At 40.3% G+C, this 12,450-nt stretch overlaps 1 long non-coding RNA gene across 1 annotated transcript in view; it reads left to right on the top strand.

The window, feature by feature from the left end:
- The window catches only part of LOC109390253 (uncharacterized), a 65,347-nt gene extending 53,998 nt beyond the window's left edge, over positions 1–11,349 (top strand). The window contains exons 4-5 of the long non-coding RNA XR_002125532.1: positions 9,609–9,708; positions 10,692–11,349. This is a non-coding gene — a long non-coding RNA (uncharacterized LOC109390253). The remainder of the gene's footprint in view (positions 1–9,608; positions 9,709–10,691) is intronic.
- The last annotated feature ends 1,101 nt before the right edge of the window (positions 11,350–12,450 follow it).

A 12,450-nucleotide genomic window follows, 5' to 3' on the forward strand; every position in this document is an offset into this window, starting at 1 on the left:
TATTAGGGCTCAGGGTCATTTAATAGAATACCATAATACCTGGGTATCTGAATACCTGGAGTTCCAGCTCATCATAAACCAGCTAGGAAATCTTGTGCAACTAGCCTAGCTTTCTTTACATTTCTCTGACACACAGAAGTTTGTATTCCAGAGACCTGAAACCTGAGGGTTTACTCTTACAATGAATGCCCCTCTGTCTTCCCCTACTCCATGGCTCTTCTTAAGGGTGTTGTGGAGACATTTCCACCAAGAGGGGCTAAAGGCAGAGGCAGTGGACAGACCACTTCAGTGACGAACTCTTCCCACAGCCCAAAGTGATCCTTTGTGTATTAATTACGCATTGGTGTACAAAAAATTGCACCAATTATGGATCTTTCTTATCTCATAGTTTCTGTGGGGCTGAAATCGAGGTACAGCTTAGCTGGGGTCATCTGGGCTCTCAGAATAAATGGGTCATTCAGGGTTTCAGTCATCTCAAGACTGAAATGTAGAAGACATGCTTCCAAGCCTCTGCATATAGTTATCAGCAGGGTTCCATTCCTTGTGGGTGGCATGACTGAGGCATTCAGTTCCTTGCTCACCTTCCTTGCCTTGTGGACATCTCAGTTGGGCAGCTGACAAGATGGCAACTGGCTTCATCACAGTGGTTAAGTGAGAAGAGAGAAAGAGACCAGGAGACAGAGACAGACAGTCACAGTTTTCATAGTCTAATCTCAGAAATTTCATCTGATGACTTTTGCTGTATTCTGTCCTTTAGAGGAAAGTCACTAGGCCTAGCATATTCTCAAAGTGGGGAGATTACACACGGAGGTAAAGACAATACCAGGAGGTGGGGATCACTGAGCCACCTTAGAAGTCTTCCTATCACAGCTTGCAAGCCAGGCATGTCTTTAAAGCTTTCTGTTTTATTTTTAGAATGTATGCATATTTGCATTTTATGCTAAATTATATCTATGTCTAATTTAATAGAAGGGTAATAGTTTGAATTATTGTCTGAAAAAGAAAATTTTAGGGGCACGTACCTTGTTTATCCCACAACAATCAGGGTGCCAGCTTGCAGACATAAATTCTGATTGGAGTAGCATGGCCTTGAGTCATTTCCTGATATCTTCAATTCCAAGTTCATCATTTATATAGAGGAGGAAACTAAAGCCAGAAAGAGGCAGTGGCCTCCTCAAGGTCACCACTACATTGCTAGTCACATAAGGTGCTCACAGCGTGCATTGCGTGTGTTCTTTTTTCTTAATGTGTGAAGTCTTTCTCCTGAGGCTCCTGTCACCTATCAGTAGCACACATTCTGTTTCATTACAGCCCCATAAAGGGATCTCTCACTCCTCCCATGCCTCACTCAGGACCTCACCTTTGCCGTCCCGATTTATGGTAACAAGCTCCAGACAAATCCCTTGATTCCAGGTTCTTTTCCATTTCAGCACCTTCTCCTTTTAGCCTGGGTAGGGTTTGTTTTTTTTAAAGAAAAGCTACCTCATTCCTCTGCTGAAAACCCACCAATTTCTCTCCATTTTCTTCAAATGTGTCCAGTTCCCTAGTTAGGCCACTTAGGGTCTTCATGACGGTCCCTGGCTTAGTCTGCAGCACTAGCTCATCCCTGTCTTTGACACGAATCTGCTTTTCACCGAGTTGCTCTCATTGAACATTTCCGGCAAAGCAACACAGTTTTCAGCCTTTGTGCCTATATCCTTGCTGGGTCTTCAGCGCTGAGCTACCTTTCCTTGTGCCTCTTCTCTCTCTTCCTCATCCGTCAGAATTTATCATGAGCATCATGTTCTTGGAAACTTTTTCTGTGGCCCTTCTCTCCCAGACTGAATTCTTAGCTCGTCTCTGTATCCCCCCTTTACTTACTAACTACCATTACTCCTTAGAACTTCAGTGTTGCACCCAGAGCAAGTGCCAAAAATGACAAGAGTCTCAACAAAAACCACACAGCAATGAGCTTTCTGGATATCATTTACTGAGTTATTATGATACCTCAAACACTGTTAAATATAGTATATGAGGTCTGACAATTAAGTTCGCGAACTTGTTGCAACGATGTTGCTAACCTTTTTTTTTTTCTTCAGAGGAATTATTCATTATGAATTTGTACCAATTGGACAAACAGTTAACCATGTTTACTATTTGGAAGTGCTGAAAAGGCTGCCTGAAAATGTTAGACGACCTGAGCTTTTCACCAACAATTCATGGCTCTTGCATCACAACAATGCACCAGCTCCCACGGCACTCACTGCCTGTGAGGGACTTTTTAGCCAGTAAACAAATAACTGTGTTGGAACACCCTCCCTACTCACCTGATCTGGCCTTCAATGCCTTCTTTCTTTACCCAAATGTAATGGGGATATTGAAAGAAAGACATTTTGATGAGTTCAGAACATCAAGGGTAATATGACAACAGCTCTGATGGTCATTCCAGAAAAAGAGTTCCAAAATTGCTTTGAAAGGTGGACTAGGCACTGGCGTCTGTGCTTAGCTTCCCAAGGGAAGTACTTGGAAGGTGACCCTTGTGATATTCAGCAATGAGGTATGTAGTACTTTTTCTAGAATGAGTTCGTGAACTTATTTGGACATTACCCTGTTCCTCTCACAATAACTTTAAGATTCAGTATATGAGCTTTATGAGGGAAGTGGTGTTCAGAGCGGATAAGGTATATCAGGTGTCACAGCCAGTCCAAGGTGGAGGCAGGATGCAGTCTAGGCCCGTCTCATGTTCTCTGACTTAATGAACACCTGAGCTTTAGAGTGTTGAGGCACATTATCAGGTGAAACTGAATCAGCCTGACCTTTAGGACGTTGACTCCAGAATATTCTTGTATGTACCCTTGTGATTGATCAAATTTGTGCTACCTTTGCTAGAACCCAGAAAATTTTAATTTTCCTAATTCAATGTGAGGATGAATTTGAAATGGCTCCAGGCACGTGGGTACCAACAAGGTGATGTGGGATCACACAGAGCTTTCCTCCGGCTTGTCTCTAGAAAATCTTTATAATTGCCTTGGAAATCCTCAATGACCTGGTCTCTACATCTGGATTTGGGGTTTTGGGTGTTTACAACATGGTTCTCATACACTAGCATGGACCTGCAGTGCTTGTTAGAATACAGATTATTGAGTCCCTAAAATTTCTAACCCAGTCGTCCGTGATGGGGTCTGAGAGTTTGCACATCGAATATTTTTCAAGGTGATGTTTCTGCCACTGCTGGTCCATGGACCATGGGTCACCGTAGAAAACCAAAGGGAGCTTATGGTCCCATCCCATGGGATTTAGTTTGGACACTGTTTCTCCCACTTGGACACGTAACAACCACTCTCCACTCCCTCATCCCAGCTGGACTGTTTTCCTAGCAACTCAGAGTGAGTTTTAGGGTCATTTGTAGATAATTCTATTCATTGCTTCATGTTATTATTATCTAAATCTGGATTCTTTAAAAGTTTCTTAAATGAGGTTATAAACATTCTTATTGTTTGACACAAATAATTTACTTAGAGCATCTATGAAAATCCCCTAACTGAAACAGGCACGTACATGAGCTTCTGAAAAGTCCCATTTTCTTCTCCATTCTCCTTTCACCAGAGCTCTCACTATACTTTTCTTCCTGCCTCCTGTTAAGTGAGGGAGAGTCTCCTCCTCTGTCTCAGGTGGGTGTTTGTGATCTCTTCCCTCCAGCCTTGTCGAAGTTCTTATTCCATCAATTGACCACTTCAACTCCTTCCTTACCTTGCCCTCTTCAGCATAGAATCATGCTCAAGTTTCTCCATCCTTAAAATGAAATCTTGAAGATGCTCTTCTTTGCCACTTCAACTGCAAGACTGAAGACAAATCTTGACAACCAGATTCTCCACAGCCCAGAAATTGTTGACATTTCTGAGGAGATGCGCAGTTAAGGAGAGGAGTCCTAATGGTTTCAGACGCAGCCATATTGACCTTTTTTTCCTGGAAAGAAACAGAAAAACTGCCAGATTAGCAACTGGTGGGGAGATAGAAAGCAACATACTATGTTTACATGATCTGTGGTTATATACAGAACATGCTGAAAGATATTGGCAGGGGTTTCAGGAAGAGGATAAGGTCTCTGTTTACTTTCCCTTTGTAGACTTGTTCAAGAAAAACTCTCTCCTGTTTAAATCTAAAATGTCTTTGTTTTTAAAAGCAAACCAAAATGCATCTGCAGGGTTTGCTTGAAGTCAGGCACTGCTCCTGCATTTTACAAGCATAGGTGCTTGAGATACTTCTTGAAGGAGATGTGAAGAAATGTGAGTTAACACTCAGGTGCTTCGATCCAATGAGTCATGTCAATTGTTAGTCCCCATCTCCCTCCCTTCTCATTTAGGCTATCAGAAAGAATTGACAACACAATGTCTCCAATTCTTGATGTCCAGTTTTAAATTGGCTGCAATCTATTCTCTACCCACAAAGGCAGCACTGGTAACCTTGGGAGAGTTTGGAAATAACCCCTTAATTTTCAAATTTAGTAGGTTTACATCACCCCCTCATTTCACCTAATCGACCTACACCATTCAATACCATTGACTATTCTCTTCTTCAGAAAACTGTACCTTCCCTTTTCCTTGCCCCTTCTCTTTTGACTTTGGTCCTTTCTCCTGCCTGTTCCCAGTCTTTGTGAGCTGCTTTCCATCCTTTCCTGTCCATCAAATGTTTGTTTTTCACTGGCCCCTTATTACTCTAGGTGAACTTCCTGGGAAAACTCTTGTGGCTTTCATTCCACCAATAAACTTTCTTCCAGTCCTGGTCACTCTGTAAGTCAATGGTTTACCCTAAGAGGCATTTTGAAATTTTGTGGGGACTTTTGTGACTATCCTGATGAATGGGGGAAGGGAGGCACTGATAATTGGAAGATAGGGTGCAGGAAGGCTGCACATTCTGCAGTGCATTGGACGGTTCCTCCCACACAATAAAAAATTGTTCTATGTTCCACATGGCTTTGAATGTCCATTCTGACATTCATGTAAGTAAAAAATCTGATTGTAATTGTGTGAACCCAAAATGTATGTCATTTTTTATAAAATTCAAGAGTATTTTATTTGTTAACTTTTATTATTTCTTGGATTTCCAGGAATGTGACAAATGTACAAATCAATAAGCAATTGTACTTTTCTTTTTCCAGGACTTTACCAAGAATAGTTGATCAGATCGCCATTTTGAAAAATTACATGATGGCAATATTGTTCATACAATTTGAGTATCCAATGTAACACACCCACATTAGTCTGCATTCAAAGGGATTATACTTATTTATACCAATGTGTCTCATTATCCTTTATTTCACAATGCCACATATGAAAAAATCAACACTCAGCTGGAAATTATGTTAGCTTTTTTTGGGTTTTAATCCCAGCCTGTTTTTCTTGTCTTTTCCCTGCATGGCTATTGCTGAACAATAAAGGAGGGGGACATATAATCAAAATAATAAGTATCAGAGATCCCTAAATAGTGTTCATTAATTACCAGGCACTGTTTTGAGGGCCTGGCATAGTTTAACTCATCTTCACACTAGTTGTAGAGATTGTTATTATCATTACAGTTGCACACAACACAGCGGTTAAGTAAGACTCAAGGGAAAATGGCTGGTAGGTGTAGATCTATGATGTGAAAGTCCATGTTCTTAAATCATCAGGCCACATTAACTCTCAGAAAGGCCACATCCTCAGGAAGGAGCTTAGAATACGGCAGATTAGTGAACATGGGGAGGAGGGCAAATATCAGCATTCCAGAAGGTCATGGAGATAACACATCACATCAAAGAAGGGCCTATAAAGTCAGCTGATTCCAATTGCCGGTGGGCATGTACAGTGAGAGCCAGGGTATTACAAATAGTGATTATGTACAGCTAAAGTCCAGCTGGGCAGGGCTTCTTGCCACATAATTGTGGCATTGTGAAATAAGGGATAATGAGGCTCACTGGTATAAATAAGTATAATCCCTTTGAATGCAGACTGATGTGGGTGTCTTCCAATAGATACTCAAATGGTATGAACAATAGTGCCATCATTAATGTCATTTTTCAAAATGGCTTGCTGTAATATAAAATGTGCCTAGTTCTGTGTTTCACCTACTCAAGGATTCTCTTCAGTGTTTTCTACTTACTCTTCCTGTTGAATCCTTTTGTTTTGATACATTATCCCCAATTCTGCCCATGAGTTAGATCCTCCTTTATCAGAGTTGGTTTTTCTTTTGGGCTCTGCCCTCTATAGCCCAAAGGCCTGTCCTTTCCATCCCAGACCTCCAGGACACCCACTAAGGCTCAGGCCTCTTGACTTCCTTTTAACTAGGATGAGGCAAAGAATACCGTCGGAATTTCCTCTACATCCAGCAAAGTGAAAAATGCCGGAGCGGGTGTCTCTTAAGACTTTTTCTTGCTCTAATGATGAACACTTTATTTTTTTTTTTACTTTGCAAATGGTCCCATAACTTAATTTAATAGTGTTTATGACAATATGTAATAAATACCGTAAAAAAGTATGTCGTTCTGGGTGTGTTAGCTCATTAAAATGAATGCCTGCTAGATTCTGTAGCAAGCTTTGGAAACGTGGTGCTAACTCATGTAAATTGCCATGACAAATATGCTTTAGGACCAATAAAGTGTGTCCTGATTCATTAACAGTCAGATCTAGCATCTCCCTGTTGGTTCCTAAGAAAAGTCGAGTGGAGATCGATGAAAGAGAAATTGCTGCCGGAATTCTGCCAACCTTCAGGTGTCCCGATTAGCATGTGTGGGTTGGCGGCTGTCTTTTGTGGCACTCTACACCTGTGTGCGATAGTGCCCTAGTGGTTTTGATCCTCCAAGTTCGGGAAGGCCTCTGAGCTCAGCACGTTCTTCCTGCCAATGCCTGATACAGAGTCTTTGGATTTGGGCAGACTCCCCAGCCTCCCTCTGGCTCAAAACAAGCTTTACTGGGCTCAGAAGGGGGCTGCCAGATTAGCTCAGCACAGGTGAATGGGGATGGAGTCAGGCCAAACAGTAAATAAGCATATCTCCTGTCTCAGAAGCACATTGGAGTCACAGGCATGAATATGCAGTAAAGCTGCACGGATGGGAGGCAAACGCACACATTTATGTCCTATGCAGCCTCTGAGGTTCCAGGCACAGTCCAGATTGTGGCTGATGGGTGTTTTTTCTCTTCTTTCTTTTTTCCAGGACAAAAGCACCTCTCTCATTACTTAATAAAAATGCAATTTGGAATTGTAGGGATGACTTTGCAAGAGGTTAGATACTTTGAAATATACATTTGTTATGACTTTTGATCCCAAGTTTTGCTGTTTAATTTTACTTTATACAAACTACTTCAAGGAAGAAGATTGAATGAATTGTTCAGCAAAGCCATATTGTCCTGGGAAGTCACATGTCTCTAAGACCTCAGTTGTCTGGAGAAGTTCTCTCACTTTTATACTTTTACAATTTACAAAATTGACTTTTCCTATTGCACCTGATATGGGTGTTGACTAAATTTGTGCGATACTTTAAAGTTTAGCGCACAAGCTCATGAGCGTTCTTGATTACATCCTTATGAACAAAACCACTGTGAAGGTGTATTTCCCAGTTTACTCAGGATGGCTAAGGAAACTGCCCGCTATCATAGAACAAGTAGCTGATAGACATGGACACCAGCTCATGTCTTCCCATTTCAAATCTGATGATCATGTCACTCCATTAAAGTGCCTTTTGGTGTGGAGACTTTCCTCTTTCCTGTGGTACTTCTACCTCCTGTATTTTTACCTCTTCTTGAGAGTAGATCTTGATAAGCAGAATCTGCTCACCTTGACATTGGTTCACATCATTCTGTCTTTGAAGAAGACAGTCAGATATATGCCAGGTGACAGACAAGCAGCCAACATTGCTGCCTATTTGATGCAGAATTGACGATATATCTGGGAGGGTAAAGGGAGCTATAATATTGTTATTCAAAATATTTTATTGAGTGTCTACTATGTTTCAGATATCTGGTAATTGTCTTTTAGAATATTTGGAGCAAACAGGCTTTTATGAATATATACATTCATCCATCATCTACCTCCCCATCCTAATATTCATCCACCCATACTACTATTCATCCTACTACCCATCCATCCATCCATCCATCCATCGATCCAATTGTTAATTAGTTTAAGTCATCTAAGAGCTAAATCACATGTAATAGGCCCCCCTCCAAAGAAGCCTCCACAAACAAAAGAAATAAAACTCCTCTGGACTCAATATATTCAAATTAACACTAAGAATTATCTTCTTTTGAAAGTATATTGCCCCCACTTATGTTTTCTCCATCCAGTAGGAGCCAACTACTCACTCAGTAAATTTATATCCATAGTATATGTTGAGTTTGTATAGTGACCCAGCTAAAATTGCCTTGGCGTTTTGGACTGCGTTTTTATATCCTATATTTCATGCCAATGAATACAGTATACCCTTCAGTATACCCCTCAAAGTTTTCTTTCCTTGTCTTCTGAAGATGCAGAATCTCAGACAAAAAGGAAATGCTTCAACAGTCATTTTGGAAGCTTTCTTAAATGCAGATTTACTGCTGTTTTTAGTTATGACACAGCTCTCAGCCTATACTAGTATACCTATTCAGTGTAATTGAATGCTTAAAAAATAAAATATGCCTCATAAAATGCAGGTGTAAAATCAATTGATGCAAGCCAAGTTAAAAGAAAAAAAGCACTCCAGCAAGATTTATTGGCATTGATTTTATTTTATTTATTTTATTTTTATTAGATTTATACTTCAATTTCACCACTTCAATTCCTTATTAAGAGATTGCATAAAAATAAGTCTTTCCACAAAGGTTCCAGTTAAGCAAGAAATAAATACAACTCTGAATGCATTGTTATAAAAATGAAATATTTACCAAAAATCAAGGAGATAACTGGGAGGACTTAGTATTATGGGGTTCTTACTAAGTATCAGGCATGGAGCACATCTGCAGGATTAATTCAGTTCTTTAAGTTAAACAGCACTGTTACCCCATCTTACAGTTCAGCAGTGGGGGAATGTGCAAATTATGTAATCTATCCAAGGGCACTGAGCTAGTCAGTGGCAGAGCACGAATTCATAACCAGGTTATCTAAATCCCACTGTGGTTATTCTCATTAAGGAATCTTGGAGCCATCAAAACTCACTCTTCACCTAATATGAAAAAAAAAGTAAAATCTTCCATTTCCCCTTTCTCTTAGCTTCTGTCCTCAGTGAAGTAAGAAACATTCAGAGATTGGTTAAAACACATTAGGTACACTTTCCTTGCATGTAGAAAACTGTTAAAACAGTCATTTATTTCAAGGAGTGAGTAAAATAGGAGAAATGGTGGGACTCTAGACATGCCATTTGGAGGGACAAATAGAAAAGAATAAAATGAATTCTTGGCTACAATGGTAGCCCATCTGTGCTTAAGTTAATACGACAAGGAATAGTAGAAGGTAGACAAAGTTGGGTTGAAGATATAGCTGGAGTGCAAAGGTGAAAAAAAAAAGTGGGGGAGGAAATAAATCTGACTTCAGAGTATTTATTTCAATTTGATCCTTCAGACAGCAGCAAAATAAAAGCTAATAAACAACAGGCAAACGAACCTGGTTTTCTTCAGCAGGAAATGGACAGAACCAACCTCACCTATGTTTGACTCCCAGTCCAGCTCGTGTTCCTCACCGTGACACTATCCTGACAACCAACAATTCTTGAGTAAAGAGGTGGGCCATTGGGGGGTGAAGGGGAGGGGTTAACCACACACCCAGAAACAGCAAAGTTCCAAACGGTACACTCCAGTTTCAGTCACAAGGAGATTTTAAGCAATTCACCAAAGCACAGTACACAAACAGTAACCAAAAACAAGTGGAGAAAGTAGGGTGAGGAATCAGGTGATAAGTGAGTTAGCGAATGTGACCACAGGCGATAGGTAGAAGAGATTCAAACTCAAAAGGAGGTAAAAACTATCCAGGCTAGTTGAGTGTTGATGAAAGGAGGAGGCTATAGAAACAAGCGGGGGCCCCTGGAGGAAGTCATTCGTGAATGGCCTCTGGCTTGGCTCCCCTGAGGGACCCCTGCTGCTCATAAAGGAGCAGGTCTCCAAGCTTCATATCTTATGTCATGGGCCAAAGGTGTTCCCAGGAATCCTAGTTCCAATAGCCGGTTCTTCCCTCCTCTCTCATCTGACCACCCTGGAGGGATGGTCAACATGAGGCCAAATGTATTCACCTGGAGAATGCTACAAAACGTACAGAGTGCCAACCGACCAAGAACATGTGAACTTACCTTCCTCTAAGGAATCAGAGCTTTCTGGTCTGAACAATAACAAGCTGAGCCCAATTATTGCAGGAAAAACTACAGTGAAAGGAAAGATTTATGAAATTAAAGCGAGTCAGAGGAATGCACTGGCCGACTCAGTTTCTATATGCCTAAACATCAGAACAGTTAGAGCTCTGAATTTTGTAAATCTAGTTCATTGCAGGTTTTAACAGAGGATGTGATTAAGACTGAATTTTCTGCATGCTTGCTTGGGCCTATTTATTTGGAAAGAAGTTGAAATAAATTTTGTTTATATAATGTAGATGGATGACTAAATTTGGAAGAGGTTTATTGATCTGTTTGTTTGGATTAAGGGGTTTAGGCAATCAGATGACTGAACAACCCAAATCTTCAAACCCTCAGTTGCATTTTTATATTGTTATGGCAGAGATATGGATTCACCAGCGTGATGCTGTAAAATGAGAATACTATATATTTCAACCCTGATCTGTTTGAGGAAGAACAGGCCTCAGAAGCAAACTGGACATGTGGAGTGAGCAGATGGAGACTTCAGCCTGCACCTAATTCCTGTTGCTCAACTACCCTGAAGTCAATGGAATCCCAGCTGTCAAAGAATTGCAGCGCTATTTAGGGAAAAATGGAAACTCAATTTCAGAAACAATTCAAAAGTGTGATTGACATGCATCACATCTTATGTTTTTGTATCTGTCTTTAGACTCCAGCTCTCAGGCCATATCTCATTTAGCATCTGCCTCATCTTTGAGGTTGAGGTTCCAGAAAATCACATTGGGCCAAAAGCAAAATATGGGGTCAGGAAGATGGCATAGCACAGGGATTTGGGAGATGGGTATGAAAGTCCCAAAGATATTCAATAATTTGTAGTTATGTGAACAGATTCTGGAATGTTGGGTGTACTGGGCTGTATGAGCAAGTGTTCTCTTTCATGAAATGACTGAACTGGGGACTTTGAGCCACCTCTAATAATATGGGCTTAGAATTAATATGGAGATGGTGCCTCACAAAATATGTCATTTTCAACAATTGTATCCTGATTAACTCTATCTAAATTGGTCAATTATTATTATTCAGCCTATAGCAGCACATTTTTTAAAGAATAAAAATGATTAGGTTTATTTAGACTTTGTATTACTATGAATAAGTTCATTTGTTTAAATGGTTGAATCTTAATACTTTTTATTGTTATTGATCAAAATTCCATGAGGGTTTTTGATCAAGAGATCTATCACTGAGAAAATAATATACATTTCTGGTAAGTTGCTGAGATTTTGTTGAGCTGCCAAGACTTCTGACCATCACTATGAGGGACTTATAATGGATACTGCTATCTGTCTGAACTTTCTTGTATTGCCACTTGTTCAGAGCCTCGGGCTACCCAGATGCTGCAACAAAGCTGTGTTCTAGGCTTCACCACTTCCTTCGGAACTCTGAGCCTGTCTTTTTTTTATTTTTTCTCTCTGTTGTCATTGTTTCCTTTTAATCCAAGGAACATCTCTATTTCTTATGTAGTTTAGCTTCAGTTTCCTTAATCATAGAACTGACAAAATTTACTTGGTTTCCTAGTAACCCTAGAAAGTTCAAAACAAAACCCATTCAGAGACCATCATCAAAATCTTAGTCCCTGTGAAATCAGCACTGTGTTGCCATGGAAATGTGGCATCCTAGAGTGGAAGAACAACCTGGGTATCATAGACTGCGTCATTCTTTGATCAAGCATGTTATTTTAACTACAATGGCACCAACAAGGTGAGCTATGTCTTACATAACCCAAGCCATCTTTTCCCCCTCCTTCCAAGTTGTGGAAGCATTGATCACATTTGATCTTTGGCCCCCAGAGAGGTTTAAATAACACAAGCAGGAAATGCTTATTACTCCAAACAGTACAGATTGTTGGGGGTAAGGAGTGATTATTTAGAATCAGCGTTAATCAGTCAGGAATTAGACACAGGGTGGTGAAATTCTAAGCCCCTGATAAGTTCTGAAATATTACAGAACCACCTTCCATCAGTTGGTGCCTTTTAAGAGGGTCCAGGAGAGATGACTGAGGAAAAAAGAAATAGAAATCACTTTGAAAATGAGCCCAAAATTGGACTGGGAAAAGAAAGAGAGAGAGAGAGAGAGAGAGAGAGAGAGAGAGAGGGAGGGAGAGAGAAGTAAGAGATGTATTC

The sequence above is a fragment of the Hipposideros armiger genome, unplaced genomic scaffold, assembly GCF_001890085.2.
Source record: "Hipposideros armiger isolate ML-2016 unplaced genomic scaffold, ASM189008v1 scaffold_260, whole genome shotgun sequence".
Taxonomy (NCBI): domain Eukaryota; kingdom Metazoa; phylum Chordata; class Mammalia; order Chiroptera; family Hipposideridae; genus Hipposideros; species Hipposideros armiger.